We start from the raw sequence: 18,534 nt of genomic DNA on the forward strand, positions 1-18,534 counted from the left end.
TTCCTGGATACTGCCTACACTTCACTAATAGGGGATACCTGGTCCTGACATAAGGTGATAACACCATAGGTGCTCACCACACACCAGGCCAGCTTTCTACATTAATGTTGTGCCCCCTATGACAAGTAGAGTAATGAAATACTCCTTTCTCGCCTGGAGTGTCGGGGATATTGGCTTCCTTGGTAAACAGTACAAAATCTTAGCATTCCTGAAACATAGGCTATAGATATGACTGTTCTCCTGGTGACCCATCTGGTAGTTGAGGAGATAGTCAGGGTACAACAGAAATGGAGGGGACAGATCTCTAAAATGGGATACTCCTCATTCTCTGGAGAGGCACTAATCTGGGTTAGATCGGGATAACTTTAGAAGTCAAAGATACTCATCAACAGGGACGGAGGCTATGTAGTCCTGTCTGGAAGGCTTAATGAGCTGCAGATCATGATTGGTAGCATTTACTATCCAAATCTGGGACAGGCGCAAGTCCTCACAATGTTCATAAGTGTCTTTTCACAAAGCCTGCACATTCCTTTGATACTGGGGAGAGACAATAATAGTGTTGCAGATATCTCTTCTCAATAGTTCAATTCCACCCCTTGCAGACTCTCCAACAGTTAGGTGGGAGCAGGACTTTGGGCACAGGAGTTCACAGAGTGGTTGGACCACTGGGGCTTCCAGGGCGTATGGAAATTGAGAAATCTGGGACAGAGGGAAAATTCCTGATAGTCCTAAGTATTTGACCTGCATGTCAGATTAAACAAGTTGCTGTGCTCTCTGGAGTGCTGCACAGGTCATACATATAGAACAACTGGGTTGCACACTGTCTGACCATAACCCATTGCTCTTGAAATGTAGGGGTGCAGGCATGCATCGCCCATTCCCAGCTGTTGGGTTACAGCCAATTACTTACCCAAATCTCCTTTCAGAAACACCTGAGGGAGCACTTGATGCCTTTCTTGACAAAGCGATCATAAGAGGAAAGAGAGACATTGCCCCCCCCTTTATATCTGAGCAACACAAAAGGATGATGGGCGGAGTGCTGAAACTTTTCAACCACTCGCCCCCAGTCCCAGATCTGGGTTTAACCTATCATTCTTTTGCTCACCCTGCCACTCTAGTTTGGACCCAGCCATATGCAAATCAGTCTTGACCCTGTTCCCCATGGGAACAGTTCCGAACTGCCAACGCAAGGTCCTCCCTGGACCGGAAACAAGCATCCTGGGACTGGTTTCAGGACATCAGCCTTCATCAGCCAGGCTAGATTGGACCCAGTGGCACAGTGAGTAAGTGACCCACGTCTGGACATACCTTTCCCACATAGGGCAAATTTAGCAACACAAAAGGATGATGGACAGAGTGCTGAAACTTTTCAACCACTCACATCCCAGTCACAGATCTGTGTTTAATCCATCGTTCTTCTGTTCACCATGCCACCCTGTAGGAAAGTACCATCTTGCCTGGCATGTTACCCCCATATTTCACTGTATATATGTTGCTTTAGTGTATGTGTCTCTGGGACCCTGCCAGCCAAGGCCCCAGTGCTCATAAGTGTGCCCTGTATGTGTTCCCTGTGTGATGACTAACTGTCTCACTGAGGCTCTGCTAACCAGAACCTCAGTGGTTATGCTCTCTCTGCTTTCCAAATTGTCACTAACAGGCTAGTGACCAATTTAACCAATTCACATTGGCATACTGGAACACCCTTATAATTCCCTAGTATATGGTACTGAGGTACCCAGGGTATTGGGGTTCCAGGAGATCCCTATGGGCTGCAGCATTTCTTTTGCCACCCATAGGGAGATCTGACAATTCTTACACAGGCCTGCCAGTGCAGCCTGAGTGAAATAACGTCCACGTTATTTCACAGCCATTTACCACTGCACTTAAGTAACTTATAAGTCACCTATATGTCTAACCTTCACCTGGTAAAGGTTGGGTGCAAAGTTACTTAGTGTGAGGGCACCCTGGCACTAGCCAAGGTGCCCCCATATCGTTCAGGGCAAATTCCCCGGACTTTGTGAGTGCGGGGACACCATTTCACGTGTGCACTGTACATAGGTCTCTACCTATGTACAGCGTCACAATGGTAACTCCGAACATGGCCATGTAATATGTCTAAGATCATGGAATTGTCACCCCAATGCCATCCTGTCATTGGGGGGACAATTCCATGATCCCCCGGGTCTCTAGCACAGAGCCCGGGTACTGCCAAACTGCCTTTCCGGGGTTCTCACTGCAGCTGCTGCTGCTGCCAATCCATCAGACAGGGTTCTGCCCTCCTGGGGTCCAGCCAGGCCTGGCCCAGGAAGCCAGAACAAAGGACTCCCTCAGAGAGAGGGTGTTACACCCTCTCCCTTTGGAAATAGGTGTCAGGGCTGAGGAGGAGTAGCCTCCCCAGCCTCTGGAAATGCTTTGATGGGCACAGATGGTGCCCATCTCTGCATAAGCCAGTCTACACCGGTTCAGGGATCCCCCAGCCCTCCTCTGGCGCATAACTGGACAAAGGAAAGGGGAGTGACCACTCCCCTGCACCTCCCAGGGGAGGTGCCCAGAGCTCCTCCAGTGTGCCCCAGACCTCTGCCATCTTGGATTCCGAGGTGTGCTGGCACACTGGACTGCTCTGAGTGGCCAGGGCCAGCAGGTGACGTCAGAGACTCCTTCTGATAGGCTCTTACCTTTCTTACTAGCCTATCCTCCTTCCAAGGTAGCCAAACCTCCTTTTCTGGCTATTTAGGGTCTCTGCTTTGGGGAATTCTTCAGATACCGAATGCAAGAGCTCACCAGAGTTCCTCTGCATCTCCCTCTTCACCTTCTGCCAAAGGATCGACCGCTGACTGCTCAGGACGCCTGCAAAACCGCAACAAAGTAGCAAAGACGACTACTGCAACCTTGTATCGCTTCATCCTGCCAGCTTTCTTGCCTGTTTCCTGGTGGTGCATGCTCTGGGGGTAGCCTGCCTCCTTCTTGCACCAGGAGCTCTGAAGAATTCTCCTGTGGGTCGACTGAATCTTCCCCCTGCAACCGCAGGCAACAAAAGACTGCATCACCGGTCCTCTGGGTCCCCTCTCAGCACGACGAGCGTGGTCCCTGGAACTCAACAACTCTGTCCAAGTGACTCCAACAGTCCAGTGACTCTTCAGTCCAAGTTTGGTGGAGTTAAGTCCTAGCCTCCCCACGCTAGACTGCATTGCTGGGTACCGCGTGATTTGCGGCTGCTCCGGCTCCTGTGCACTCTTCCAGGATTTCCTTCATGCACAGCCAATCCTGGGTCCCCGACACACTAACCTGCAGTGCATAACCTTCTGAGTTGTCCTCCGGTGTCGTGGGACTCCCTTTTCTGTCTTCGGGTGGACTCCGGTTCACTCCTCTTCCAAGTGCCTGTTCCGGTACTTCCGCGGGTGCTGCCTGCTTATGTGAGGGCTCCCTGACATGCTGGGCGCCCCCTCTGTCTCCTCATCCAAGTGGCGACACCCTGGTCCCTCCTGGGCCACAGCAGCATCCAAAAACCCAAACCGTGACCCTTGCAGCTAGCAAGGCTTGTTTGCGTTTTTTCTGCGTGGGAACACCTCTGCAGGCTTCTTCACGACGTGGTACATCTTTCTCCAAAGGGGAAGTTCCTAGTCCTCTTCGTTCTTGCAGAACACCAAGCTTCTTCCACCCGGTGGCAGCTTCCTTGCATCCTCAGCTGGCATTTCCTGGGCATCTGCCCACTCTCGACACTGTCGCGACTCTTGGACTTGGTCCCCTTGTCTTACAGGTACTCAGGTCTGGAAATCCACTGTTGTTGCATTGCTGGTGTTGGTCTTCCTTGCAGAATCCCCCTATCACGACTTCTATGCTCTCTGGGGGTTGTAGGTGCACTTTACACCTACCTTACAGGGTCTTGGAGTGGGCTATTTTTCTAACCCTCACTGTTTTCTTACAGTCCCAGCGACCCTCTACAAGCTCACATAGGTTTGGGGTCCAGTCGCGGTTTGCATTCCACTTTTGGAGTATATGGTTTGTGCTGCCCCTAAACCTATGTGCTCCTATTGCAATCTATTGTAACTTTACACTGCTTGCATTACTTCCTCTTGCTATTACTGCATATTGTTGGTATTGTGTACATATATCTTGTGTATATTTGTCATCCTCATACTGAGGGTACTCACTGAGATACTTTTGGCATATTGTCATAAAATCTGTGTATTGTGTTTTCTTATGATATTGTGCATATGACACCAGTGGTATAGTAGGAGCTTTGCATGTCTCCTAGTTCAGCCTAAGCTGCTCTGCTATAGCTACCTTCTATCAGCCTAAGCTGCTAGAAACACCTCTTCTACACTAATAAGGGATAACTGGACCTGGCACAGAGTGTAAGTACCCCTTGGTACCCACTATAAGCCAGGCCAGCCTCCTACATTGGTTGTGCAGCAGTGGGATAAGTAGTTGTAACTACTTACCACTTTGTCATTTTGTACTTTTCATAAGACAATAATATACAAAACAAGTTCAGTGTATGTACACCTAACCAAAAAGTTTTGCTTTTCTCCTCTTACACTTTTTACTAAGTGCTGAAAAGTACTCTAAAAACTTCTAAAAGTTTCAAAAAGTTTGAAAAAGTATTTTCTCTGTTCTTTAAAAAGTCCTCAAACTTTTTCTCTCTTCTATCTGTCTCTAAACCTTCTTCTATCATGGCTGGTGTAGGAACTCCTCTTAAAATGGTCAATACAACATATGACAATCTTAACTTTAAGAGCCTAAGGAGTCTCTACATTGATAGAGGTTTAGTGGTAGGAAAGAACCCTTCTAGAGAATTTCTATCTAACATGCTCATTGAGAATAATAAGGCCCAGGGTGGTACTTCATCAGAAAGGTTAGTAGATAGCTCACACTCTGACCCAGGGGAGACCCTTGAGGGAGGTGTACAGGGTTTTCTTCCAAACCTGCCCCCTAGCAGACCTCATAGCAATGCTGGTAGTAATAGAAGCTCCCATCATAGTAGGGATGTTTTTGTTCCTGAAGGCCAGGTTGATAGAGTGCCAGCTGTTAGGGACAGGTCTCCCTCTGTTCATTCCAATAGTTCTTCTGTGTCAAAAATTCCCAACCCACCCACCCTGATGACAAAATGTTAGAAAGGGAACTCAACAAGTTGAGATTGGAAGAGACCAGGCTGAAGCTTAAACAGCAACAGCTGGCTCTAGACAGGGAATCCCTAGACTTAGAGAAGGAGAGACAGAGGTTGGGGTTTGGACCCCATGGTGGCAGCAGCAGTATTCCTGATAGCAATCCTGTGAGAGAGCATGATTCCAGGAATCTGCACAAGATAGTTCCCCCTTACAAGGAGGGGGATGACATTAACAAGTGGTTTGCTGCACTTGAGAGGGCCTGTATGGTACATGGGGTCCCTCAAAGGCAGTGGGCTGCTATCCTATGGCTATCTTTCAATGGAAAGGGTAGGGATAGGCTCCTTACTGTGAGAGGAAGTGATGCCAATAATTTTGCAGTTTTGAAGGATGCGCTCTTGGATGGATTTGGCTTAACCACTGAGCAATACAGGATTAAGTTCAGAGAAACCAGAAAAGAGTCCTCACAAGACTGGGTAGACTTTGTTGACTATTCAGTGAAGGCCTTGGAGGGGTGGTTACATGGCAGTAAAGTTTCTGACTATGAAAGCCTATGCAATCGAATCCTGAGAGAGCATAGTCTGAATAACTGTGTGTCTGATTTGTTACACCAATATCTAGTGGACTCAGATCTGACCTCTCCCCAAGAATTGGGAAAGAAGGCAGACAAATGGGTCAGAACAAGAGTGAACAGAAAAGTTCATACAGGGGGTGACAAGGATGGCAAGAAGAAGGATGGTAAGTCTTCACACAAGGGTGGGGACAAATCTAAAAATGAGTCTTCATCAGGCCCACAAAAACACCCTGGTGGGGGTGGTGGGTCCAAATCCTCTTCTAATCAAGTAAAAAAGCCTTGGTGCTATTTATGTAAAGTAAAAGGCCATTGGACAACTGATGCCAGTTGTCCAAAGAAAAGCACCAAACCTCCCTCTACCACACCCCATACTGCAACCTCTATTGCCCCTAGTAATAGCAGTGGTGGTGGGAGCAAACCTACTAATAGCCAATCCAAGGGAGTAGCTGGGCTCACTTTTGGTAATTTAGTTGGGGTTGGTCTTGTTAGGGAGACCACAGAGGCTGTGTTAGTCTCTGAAGGTACAATTGATTTGGCCACCTTAGTTGCTTGTCCCCTTAATATGGATAAGTACAAGCAACTTCCACTAATAAATGGTGTTGAGGTTCAGGCCTAGAGGGACACAGGTGCCAGTGTTACCATGGTAATAGAGAAACTGGTACACCCTGAACAACACCTACTTGGTCACCAGTACCAAGTGACAGACGCTCATAACAACACTCTTAGCCACCCCATGGCTGTTGTGAATCTCAACTGGGGGGGGGGGGTTACTGGTCCAAAGAAAGTTGTGGTTGCTTCAGATTTACCTGTAGACTGTCTACTAGGAAATGATTTAGAGACATCAGCTTGGGCAGAAGTGGAGTTGGAGGCTCATGCAGCAATGCTGGGCATTCCTGGGCATATTTTTGCTTTGACAAGGGCTCAGGCCAAAAAGCAAAAAGGACAGGGTGACTTGGATCCTGGAACAATGGACCAAGTGCTCCCTAAGGCTAGGGTTTGTAAGGGTAAATCCCCACCCACTATCCCTCCCTCTACAGATGATTCTCCTTCTGAGAAAGAAGAATTTTCTCCCTGTGCAGGACCTTCACCAGATGAGCTGGCAGCAGACACTGCTGAGCTTTTGGATGGAGGGGGGCCTGCCAGGGAAGAGTTGAGTGTGGCACAGCAACACTGTCCCACATTAGAGGGTCTCAGACAGCAAGCTGTCAAACAGCAAAATGGGGATGTCAGTGACTCACATAGAGTTGACTGGGAGGACAACCTCTTGTACACAGAGGCAAGGGATCCAAAACCTGGAGCAGCCAGGAGATTGGTCATTCCCCTGCAGTACGGAGAGTTCCTCCTCACTCTGGCATACAACATTCCTTTGGCTGGACATTGGGTCAGATTAAAACATGGGAAAGGCTTGTCCCCCTGTTTCACTGGCCTAGGATGTCAGAGGACACAAAAGATTTTTGTAAGACTTGCGTGACCTGCCAAGCCAGTGGCAAGACTGGTGGCACTCCAAAGGCTCCCCTTATTCCACTGCCTGTGGTTGGGGTTCCCTTTGAAAGGGTAGGGGTTGACATAGTTGCCCCCCTTGACCCTCCTACTGCTTCAGGCAATAGGTTTATCTTGGTGGTAGTGGACCATGCCACAAGATATCCTGAAGCAATTCCTCTAAGGACCACTACAGCACCTGCAGTGGCAAAAGCCCTCCTGGGAATCTTTTCCAGGGTGGGTTTTCCAAAAGAGGTTGTATCAGACAAGACAGGGGTAGCAACTTTATGTGTGCATACTTGAAGGCCAAGTGGAAGGAATGTGGTGTAACATACAAATTCACCACACCTTATCATCCACAAACAAATGGACTGGTAGAGAGGTTTAATAAAACTCTCAAAGGTATGATAATGGGACTCCCTGAAAAACTCAGGAGGAGATGGGATGTCTTGTTACCTTGCCTCCTTTTGCTTACAGGGAGGTACCCCAGAAAGGAGTGGGCTTCAGCCCCTTTGAACTCCTCTTTGGGCTCCCTGTAAGAGGTGCCCTAACACTTGTAAAGGAGGGTTGGGAACAGCCTTTAAAAGCTCCTAAGCAAGACATAGTGGACTGTGTACTCGGCCTAAGATCCAGAATGGCTGAGTACATGAAAAAGGCCAGTAAAAACCTTCAGGCCAGCCAAGAGCTCCAAAAGCAATGGCATGACCAGAAGGCTGTTCTGATTCAGTACCAACCAGGACAGAAGGTGTGGGTATTGGAGCCTGTGGCCCCAAAAGCACTCCAAGACAAATGGAGTGGACCCCATCTCATTGTTGAAAAGAAGGGCGAGGTCACCTACTTGGCTGACCTGGGCACTGCCAGGAGTCCCCTTAGGGTGCTCCATGTCAATCGCCTAAAATCCTACTATGACAGGGCTGACCTCACCCTGCTCATGGCAACAGATGAGGGACAGGAAGAAGAGAGTGACCCTTTCCCTGATCTTGTCTCTTTCACAGAAGAGGATGCTCTAGTGGAAGGCAGTAGTTTTGGCAGACTGTCTTACTGCTGAGCAGAAAGACAACTGCATAAATCTCCTAGGTCAGTTTTCTGAATTTTTTTCAACTGTGCCAGGCACCACATCTTGGTGTGAACACACAATTGATACTGGAGACAGCTTGCCTGTCAAAAGTAAAATCTATAGGCAGCCTGACCATGTCAGGGACTGCATAAAGCAAGAAGTTCAGAAAATGCTTGAACTGGGAGTGGTTGAACACTCTGAAAGCCCATGGGCCTCTCCTGTGGTGCTTGTACCAAAGCCTCACTCAAAAGATGGAAAAAGGGAGATGAGGTTTTGTGTAGATTACAGAAGTCCCAACCAGGTAACAAAAACTGATGCTCGCCCTATACCCAGGGAAGATGAGCTCATAGATACACTGGCATCTCCCAAGTATCTAAGCACCTTTGATTTGACTGCAGGGTATTGGCAGATCAAGTTATCAGAGGATGCTAAAGCAAAAACTGCATTTTCGACTATTGGAGGGCACTACCAATTCACAGTAATGCCCTTTGGTTTGAAAAATGCACCTCCCACTTTTCAGAGGTTGGTGAATACAGTCCTGCAAGGGTTGGAGGCTTTTAGTGCAGCATATCTGGACGATATAGCTGTCTTTAGCTCCACCTGGGATGATCACCTGGTCCACCTGTGGAAAGTTTTGGAGGCCCTGCAAAAGGCAGGCCTCACTATCAAGCCTTCAAAATGCCAGATAGGGCAGGGGAAAGTGGTTTATCTGGGACACCTGGTAGGTGGAGAACAGATTGCACCAATTCAGGGGAAAATGCAAACTATCATAGATTGGGTTCCCCCTACAACACAGACCCAAGTGAGAGCCTTCCTAGGCCTCACTGGGTATTACAGGAGATTCATTAAAAACTATGGCTCTGTTTCAGCCCCACTTAATGATCTCACTTCCAAGAAGATGCCTAAAAAGGTATTGTGGACAGCTAGCTGTCAGAAAGCTTTTGAGGAGCTGAAACAGGCCATGTGCACTGCAACTGTCCTAAAAAGCCCATGCTACTCCAAGAAATTCATTGTCCAAACTGATGCATCTGAATTAGTGGTAGGGGCAGTCTTATCACAACTTAACTCTGAGGGCCAGGATCAACCAGTAGCTTTTATCAGCAGAAGGTTGACCCCTAGAGAAAAGCGTTGATCTGCCATTGAGAGGGAGTCCTTTGCTGTGGTCTGGGCACTGAAGAAGTTGAGGCCATACCTGTTTGGCACTCACTTAATTGTTCAGACAGACCACAAACCTCTACTTTGGCTAAAACAAATGAAAGGTGAAAACCGTAAATTGTTGAGGTGGTCCATATCTCTACAAGGGATGGACTATACAGTGGACCATAGACCTGGGAGTACCCACTCCAATGCAGATAGACTCTCCAGATATTTCCACTTAGACAATGAAGACTCATCAGGTCATGGCTAGTCTTATTGTCCTGCGTTTGGGGGGGGGTGGGTTGTGTAGGAAAGTACCATCTTGCCTGGCATGTTACCCCCATATTTCACTGTATATATGTTGTTTTAGTCTATGTGTCACTGGGATCCTGCCAGGCAGGGCCCCAGTGCTCATAAGTGTGCCCTGTATGTGTTCCCTGTGTGATGACTAACTGTCTCAGTGATGCTCTGCTAACCAGAACCTCAGTGGTTATGCTCTCTCTGCTTTCCAAATTGTCACTAACAGGCTAGTGACCAATTTCACCAATTCACATTGGCATACTGGAACACCCTTATAATTCCCTAGTATATGGTACTGAGGTACCCAGGGTATTGGGGTTCCAGGAGATCCCTATGGGCTGCAGCATTTCTTTTGCCACCCATAGGGAGATCTGACAATTCTTACACAGGCCTGCCAGTGCAACCTGAGGGAAATAACATCCACGTTAGTTCACAGCCATTTACCACTGCACTTAAGTAACTTATAAGTCACCTATATGTCTAACCTTCAGCTGGTGAAGGTTGGGTGCAAAGTTACTTAGTGTGAGGGCACCCTGGCACTAGCCAAGGTGCCCCCACATCGTTCAGGGCAAATTCCCCGGACTTTGTGAATGCGGGGACACCATTACACACGTGCACTGTACATAGGTCTCTACCTATGTACAGCGTCACAATGGTAACTCCGAACATGGCCATGTAATATGTCTAGGATCATGGAATTGTCACCCCAATGCCATTCTGACATTGGGGGGACAATTCCATGATTCCCCGGGTCTCTAGCACAGAACCCAGGTACTGCCAAACTGCCTTTCCCGGGGTTTCGCTGCTGCTGCTGCCAACCCCTCAGACAGGTTTCTGCCCTCCTGGGGTCCAGCCAGGCCTGGCCCAGGAAGGCAGAACAAAGGACTTCCTCAGAGAGAGGGTGTTACACCCTCTCCCTTTGGAAATAGGTGTCAGAGCTGGGGAGGAGTAGCCTCCCCCAGCCTCTGAAAATGCTTTGATGGGCACAGATGGTGCCCATCCCTGCATAAGCCAGTCTACACCGGTTCAGGGATCCCCCAGCCCTGCTCTGGTGCGAAACTGGACAAAGGAAATGGGAGTGACCACTCCCCTGACCTGCACCTCCCAGGGGAGGTGCCCAGAGCTCCTCCAGCGTGACCCAGACCTCTGCATTCTTGGATTCAGAGGTGTGCTGGCACACTGGACTGCTCTGAGTGGCAAGGGCCAGCAGGTGATGTCAGAGACTCCTTCTGATAGGCTCCTACCTTTCTTACTAGCCAAACCTCCAACTCTGGCTATTTAGGGTCTCTGCTTTGGGAAATTCTTCAGATACCGAATGCAAGAGCTCACCAGAGTTCCTCTGCATTTCTCTCTTCACCTTCTGCCAAAGGATCGACCGCTGACTTCTCAGGACGCCTGCAAAACCGCAACAAAGTAGCAAAGACGACTACTGCAACCTTGTATCGCTTCATCCTGCCGGCTTTCTCGCCTGTTTCATGGTGGTGCATGCTCTGGGGGTAGCCTGCCTCCTGCTTGCACCAGGAGCTCTGAAGAAATCTCCTGTGGGTCGACGGAATCTTCCCCCTGCAACCGCAGGCAACAAAAGACTGCATCACCGGTCCTCTGGGTCCCCTCTCAGCATGACGAGCGTGGTCCCTGGAACTCAGCACCTCTGTCCAAGTGACTCCCACAGTCCAGTGACTCTTCAGTCCAAGTTTGGTGGAGGTAATTCCTTGCCTCCCCACGCTAGACTGCATTGCTGGGTACCGCGTGATTTGCAGCTGCTCCGGCTCCTGTGCACTCTTCCAGGATTTCCTCTGTGCACAGCCAAGCCTGGGTCCCCGACACTCTAACCTGCAGTGCACAACCTTCTGAGTTGTCCTCTGGCGTCGTGGGACTACCTTTTCTGACTTCGCGTGGACTCTGGTTCACTCCTCTTCTAAGTGCCTGTTCCGGTATTTCTGCGGATGCGGCCTGCTTCTGTGAGGGCTCCCTGACTTGCTGGGCACCTCCTCTGTCTCCTCATCCAAGTGGCGACACCCTGGGCCCTCCTGGGCCACAGCAGCATCCAAAAACCCTAACTGCAACCCTTGCAACTAGCAAGGCTTGTTTGCGGTCTTTCTGCGTGAGAACACCTATGCAAGCTACTTCACAACGTGAGACATCCATCCTCCAAAGGGAAAGTTCCTAGTCCTCTTCGTTCTTGCAGAACACCAAGCTTCTTCCACCCAGTGGCAGCTTCCTTGCATCCTCAGCTGGCATTTCCAGGGCATCGGCCCACTCTCGACACTGTCGCGACTCTTGGACTTGGTCCCCTTGTCTTACAGGTACTCAGGTCCGGAAATCCACTGTTGTTGCATTGCTGGTGTTGGTCTTCCTTGCAGAATCCCCCTATCACGACTTCTGTGCTCTCTCGGGGTTGTAGGTGCACTTTACACCTACCTTACAGGGTCTTGGGGTGGGCTATTTTTCTAACCCTCACTGTTTTCTTACAGTCCCAGCGACCCTCTACAAGCTCACATAGGTTTGGGGTCCAGTCGTGGTTCGCATTCCACTTTTGGAGTATATGGTTTGTGTTGCCCCTATAACTATGTGCTCCTATTGCAATCTATTGTAACTTTACACTGCTTGCATTACTTCCTTTTATTATTACTGCATATTTTTGGTATTGTGTACATATTTCGTGTGTATATTTGTCATCCTCATACTGAGTGTACTCACTGAGATACTTTTGGCATATTGTCATAAAAATAAAGTACCTTTATTTTTAGTATATCTGTGTATTGTGTTTTCTTATGATATTGTGCATACGACACCAGTGGCATAGTAGGAGTTTTGCATGTCTCCTAGTTCAGCCTAAGCTGCTCTGCTATAGCTACCTTCTATCAGCCTAAGCTGCTAGAAACACCTCTTCCACACTAATGAGGGATAACTGAACCTGGCACAGAGTGTAAGTACTCCTTGGTACCCACTTCAACCCAGGCCAGCCTCCTACATCTGTGTATTGTGTTTTCTTATGATATTGTGCATATGACACCAGTGGTATAGTAGGAGCTTTGCATGTCTCCTAGTTCAGCCTAAGCTGCTCTGCTATAGCTATCTTCTATCAGCCTAAGCTGCTAGAAACACCTCTTCTACACTAATAAGGGATAACTGGACCTGGTACAGAGTGTAAGTACCCCTTGGTACCCACTACAAGCCAGTCCAGCCTCCTACAAAAGGGAACTCAGAAAGCTGAGGCTGGAAGAGGCCAGGCTGAAGCTTAAACAGCAGCTTCTGGGCTTAGACAGGGAATGTCTAGATGTAGAGAGGGAAAGGCAGAGATTGGGGTCAGTTCCCCATGGTGGCAGCAGCAGTGTTTTTGATAGTAATCCTGTTAGAGAGCAAGATTCCAGAAACCTGCATAAGATAGTCTCCCCTTACAAGGAGGGGATGACATTAACAAGTGGTTTGCTGCACTTGAGAGGGCCTGTATGGTACAGTTGGTCCCTTAAAGGCAGTGGGCTCCTATCTTGTGGCTATCTTTCACTGGTAAGGGTAGGGATAGGCTTCTCACTGTCAGAGAAAGTGATGCCAAAAATTACAAAGTTTTGAAGGATGCACACTTGGATGAATTTGGCTTAACCACTGAACAATACAGGATTAAGTTCAGAGAGACCAGAAAAGAGTCCTCTCAAGACTGGACAGGCTTTGTAGACTGTTCAGTGAAGGCCTTGGAGGGTTGGTTGCATGGCAGTAAGGTGACTGACTATGAAAGCTTGTATAATCTAATCCTGAGAGAACATATTCTAAACAATTGTGTGTCTGATTTGTTGCACCAGTACTTGGTAGACTCAGATCTGACCTCTTCCCAAGAATTGGTAAAGAAGGCAGACAAATGGGTCAGAACAAGAGTGAACAGAAAAGTGCATAGAGGGGGTGACAAGGATGGCAAGAAGAAGGACGGTAAGTCTTCTGACAAGGGTGAGGACAAAGAAAAAAAACTTCTGAGTCTTCATCAGGCCCATAAAAACCATCTGGGGGTGGTGGGTCCAAATCCTCTTCTCACAATCAGAAAAAGCCATGGTGTTATTTATGTAAAGTAAAAAGCCATTGTGCAAGTGATTCCACTTGTCCAAAGAAAAACTCCAAGCCTCTCACTACCAAACCCCCCAACTGCAACCTCCAGTGCCCCTAGTAATAGCAGTGGTGGGGGGAAGTCTACTACAAATAGCCAATCCAAGGGTGTAGCTGGGATCACTATTGGCAGTGTAGTTGGGGTTCGCCTTGTTAGGGAGACCACAGAGGCTGTTTTAGTCTCTGATGGTGGCGTTGATTGTGCCACCTTGGTTGCTTGTCCCCTTAATATGGGTAAGTACAAGCAACTTTCCCTAATTAATGGTGTTGAGGTTGAGGCCTACAGGGACACAGGAGCCAGTGTAACCATGGTTATAGAGTAACAGGTTCACCCTGATCAACACCTACTTGGTCAGCAGTTCCAAGTGACTGATGCTCACAATAACACACCTAGCCACCCCATGGCTGTTGTGAATCTCAACTGGGGTGGGGGTTACTGGTCCAAAGAGAATTGTGGTAGCCACTGAATTACCTGTAGATTGCTTACTAGGCAATGATTTGGAGAAATCAGCTTGGGCTGAAGTGGAGTTGGAGGCTAATGCAGCAATGCTGGGCATTCCTGGGCTTATTTTTGCTTTAACAAGGGATCAAGCCAAAAAGCAAAAAGGACAGGGAAACTTGGATCCTGGAACAATTGACCAAGCGCTCCCAAAAGTTAGGGGTAGAAAGGGTAAATCCTTGCCCACCATCCCTCCCTCACCAGAAGATTACCCTTTTGAGGAACAGGAATTCTCTCCCTCTGCAGAACCTACACCAGATGAGCTGGCAGCAGACACTGCTGAGCTTTTCGGTGCAGGGGGGCCTGCTAGGGAAGAGCTGAGTGTGGCACAGCAAACCTGTCCCACACTAGAGGGATTAAGACAGCAAGCTGTCAAACAGCAGAATGGGGATGTCAGTGATAGCCATAAGGTGTATTGGGAAGACAACCTCCTCTATACTGAGTCAAGGGACCCTAAACCTGGAGCTGCCAGGAGATTGGTCATCCCTTTGCAATATAGGGAGTTTCTTCTTACCTTGGCACATGACATTCCTTTGGCTGGGCTTTTGGGCCAGAGTAAAACCTGGGACAGGCTTGTTCCCCTGTTTCACTGGCCCCATATGTCAGAGGACACCAAAGAGTTTTGTCGCTCTTGTGTGACCTGCCAAGCCAGTGGCAAGACTGGTGGCACTCCAAAGGCCCCCTTAATTCTACTTCCTGTGGTTGGGGTGCTCTTTGAAAGCGTAGGGGTTGACATAGTTGGCCCCCTTGACCTTCCAACAGCTTCAGGCAATGGATTTATCCTGGTGGTAGTGGACCATGCCACTAGGTATCCTGAAGCTATTCTCTTAAGGACCACTACAGCTCCTGCAGTGGCAAAGGCCCTCCTGGGGATCTTTTCCAGTAGGTTTCCCTAAGGAAGTGGTGTCAGACAGAGGTAGTAACTTCATATCTGCATACCTCAAAGCAATGTGGAAGGAGTGTGGTGTAACATACACGTTCACTACTCCTTATCATCCACAAACAAATGGTCTGGTTGAGAGGTTCAATAAAACTCTTGAGAGTGACCCTCTCCCTGATCTCTTCTCCACCACTGAAGCAGGTGGCTCAGTGGAGGGAGTGGTGTTAGCAGATTGTCTTACTGCTGAGCAGAAAGATAACTGTGTAAATCTTTTTTAGCCAGTTTCCTGAACTCTTTTCACTGATACCAGGTACCACTACTTGGTGTGAGCACACTATCAATACTGGAGACAGTTTACCTGTCAAAAGTAAGATTTATAGGCAGCCTGACCATGTCAGGGACTGCATTAAACAAGAGGGTCAGAAAATGTCAGACTTAGGAGTGAGCAATGCAGGACGGAGTGCTCGGGATCTGGGCTTTGCTGTGCACAAAGGAATCCTTGCAAGAATGCACAGAAGCCCTAGCAGCTGCAGTTCACGCAGTACACAGGATTACTGTCTGGCGTGGGGAGGCAAGGAAGTACCTCCACCAAACTTGGACAGAAGGACCACTGGACTGTGGGGGTCACTTGGATCCAGCTCATGTGTTCCAGGGACTACGCTCGTCGAGATGAGAGGGGACCCAGAGGACCGGTGAAGCAGAAGTTTGGTGCCTGCGGTAGGAGGGGGAAGACTCCGTCAACCCACGGGAGATTTCTTCGGGATTTCCAGTGCAGGGTGAAGGCAGACAGCCCTCAGAGCATGCATCACCAGGAAGCAGTCGAGAAAGCCGGCAGGATTAGGCGCTACAATGTCGCTGATAGTCTTCTTGCTACTTTGTTGCAGTTTTGCAGGTGTCCTGGAGCAGTCAGTGGTCGATCCTTGGCAGAAGTCGAAGAGGGAGATGCAGAGGAACTCAGGTGAGCTCTTGCATTCGTTATCTGACAAGAAACCCACAGGAGAGACCCTAAATAGCCTTCAGAGAAGGATTGGCTACAGAGAGAGGTAAGCACCTATCAGGAGGGGTCTCTGACGTCACCTGCTGGCACTGGCCACTCAGAGATCTCCATTGTGCCCTCACACCTCTGCATCCAAGATGGCAGAGGTCTGGAACACACTGGAGGAGCTCTGGGGACTTCCCCTGGGGAGGTGCTGGTCAGGGGAGTGGTCATTCCCCTTTCCTTCATCCAGCTTCACGCCAGAGCAGGGCTGGGGGGATCCCTGAACAGGTGTAGACTGGTGTTGGACTTTTGCTTATGCAGGGTCATACTGAATCTTTTTGCCTCCTGCCTCCTATTTTTTTTCTGACCTGTCGCTGTTGGCTTTTGAACTCTGAGCACTTTCCCACTGCTAACCAGTGCTAAAGTGCATATGCTCTCTGTGTAAATTGTATGTAATTGGTTTATCCATGATTGGCCTATTTCATTTACTAGTAAGTCCCTAGTAAGGTGCACTAGAGGTGCCCAGGGCCTGTAAATCAAATGTTACTAGTGGGCCTGCAGCACTGGTTGTGCCACCCACCCAAGTAACCCTGTAATCATGTCTCAGACCTGCCACTGCAGTGTCTGTAAGTGTATTTTTACACTGTAAATTCAAATTGGCAAGTGTACCCACTTGCCAGGCCTAAACCTTCCCTTTTCTTACATGTAAGGCACCCCTAAGGTAGGCCCTAGGTAGCCCCCAGGGCAGGATGCAGTGTATGGATAAGGTAGGACATATAGTAATGTGGTTTATATGTCCTGACAGTGAAATACTGCCAATTTCGTTTTTCACTGTTGCAAGGCCTGTCTCTCTCATAGGATAATATGGGGGCTACCTTTAAATATGATTAAAGTGTAGATTCCCCTAGAGAGTAGATGGACATGTGGAGTTTGGGGTCCCTGAACTCACAATTAAAAAAATACATCTTTTAGTAAAGTTGATTTTAAGATTGTGCGTGTGAAAATGCCACTTTTAGAAAGTGAGCATTTTCTTGCTTAAACCATTCTGTGACTCTGCCTTGTTTGTGGATTCCCTGTCTGGGTCAGTTTGACAGTTGGGTTGTTTTTCACCTCGCACTAGACAGTGGCACAAAGGGGGCTGGGGTATAACCTGCATTTCCTGATTAGCCATCTCTGCTAGGAGGGAGGGGTGGAGTGGTCACTCTCATCTGAAAGGACTGTGCCTGCCTCTGACAATGCCAGCTCCGACCCCCTGGTGTGCGTCTGAGGCCTTGCCTGGGCAAGGCAGGATTTCACAAGTAGGTGTGAGTCCCCTTTGAAGAAAGGTGACTTCAAAGACTAAAATGGGTATAAGAAGGGCACCCAAATCTACAGACTTTAGAAACACTTCTGGAACCACGAGGAACCTCTGCCTGGAGAAGAGCTGATAGCTGAGGAAGAAGTGCTGCCCTGCCTGTGACTGTGCTTTGTGGAGCTTTCCTGCAGTGCTGCTTCTGCCAGAGTAAGAGGGCAAAGACTGGACTTTGTGTGCCTTCCATCTTGTGAAGAAATTTCCAAGGGCTTGAGTTAGAGCTTGCCTCCTGTTGTTTGAAGTCTCAGGGACAGCAAAGACTTCTCTCTGCCAGCACCTGGAGTCTCTGGAGAGACTCCTGCTCCGACAAGTGGTGCCCTATCCAGTCCTTGGGCCCTTGAAAGGAAAGCTGGTGGAAATCCAAGGAAATTGACTTCGGACGACTCCGGACCGACGCCGCTGCTGAATCCGGTGACGCCGCCTGCACCCGACGCCGTGACCTTCACTGGAATGCGACGCTCTTCGCAGGCCCAACGCCGTTGCAGCCCCGCTGAAGTCCGCGACTCCGTTGAAGTCGCCGCACCACTTCGTGACCGCCGCCGCTCGAAGTGCACGGATTCAACGTTTCGCACAGACGCCGCGAACCCCGACTTAGCGCATCGGCTTGTTTTCACTCTTCACCAAAGGTACTGTACTTGGGGGTCTACACGACTCCGTGTCCGGCGCCACTGGTGTCGGCTTGTTGGGAACGACTCCATCACGACGCCGTGTTAACATCTCATCAAAGCATTTTTGCTTCTAAGCGCTATTTTTGAGTTTAATCTTTAAAAATTCATAACTTGACTTATGTATGTTGGATTTTTGTTGTTTTGGTCTTGTTTTGTTTAGATAAATATTTCCTATTTTTCTAAACCGGTGTTGTGTCATTTTGTAGTGTTTTCATTAAGTTACTGTGTGTGTTGGTACAAATACTTTACACCTAGCGCTCTGAAGTTAAGCCTACTGCTCTGCCAAGCTACCAAGGGGGTAAGCAGGGGTTAGCTGAGGGTGATTCTCTGTTACCCTGACTAGAGTGAGGGTCCTTGCTTGAACAGGGGGTAACCTGACTGTCAACCAAAGACCCCATTTCTAACAACTG

This window comes from Pleurodeles waltl, chromosome 1_1 (genome assembly GCF_031143425.1).
Source record: "Pleurodeles waltl isolate 20211129_DDA chromosome 1_1, aPleWal1.hap1.20221129, whole genome shotgun sequence".
Taxonomy (NCBI): Eukaryota; Metazoa; Chordata; class Amphibia; order Caudata; family Salamandridae; genus Pleurodeles; species Pleurodeles waltl.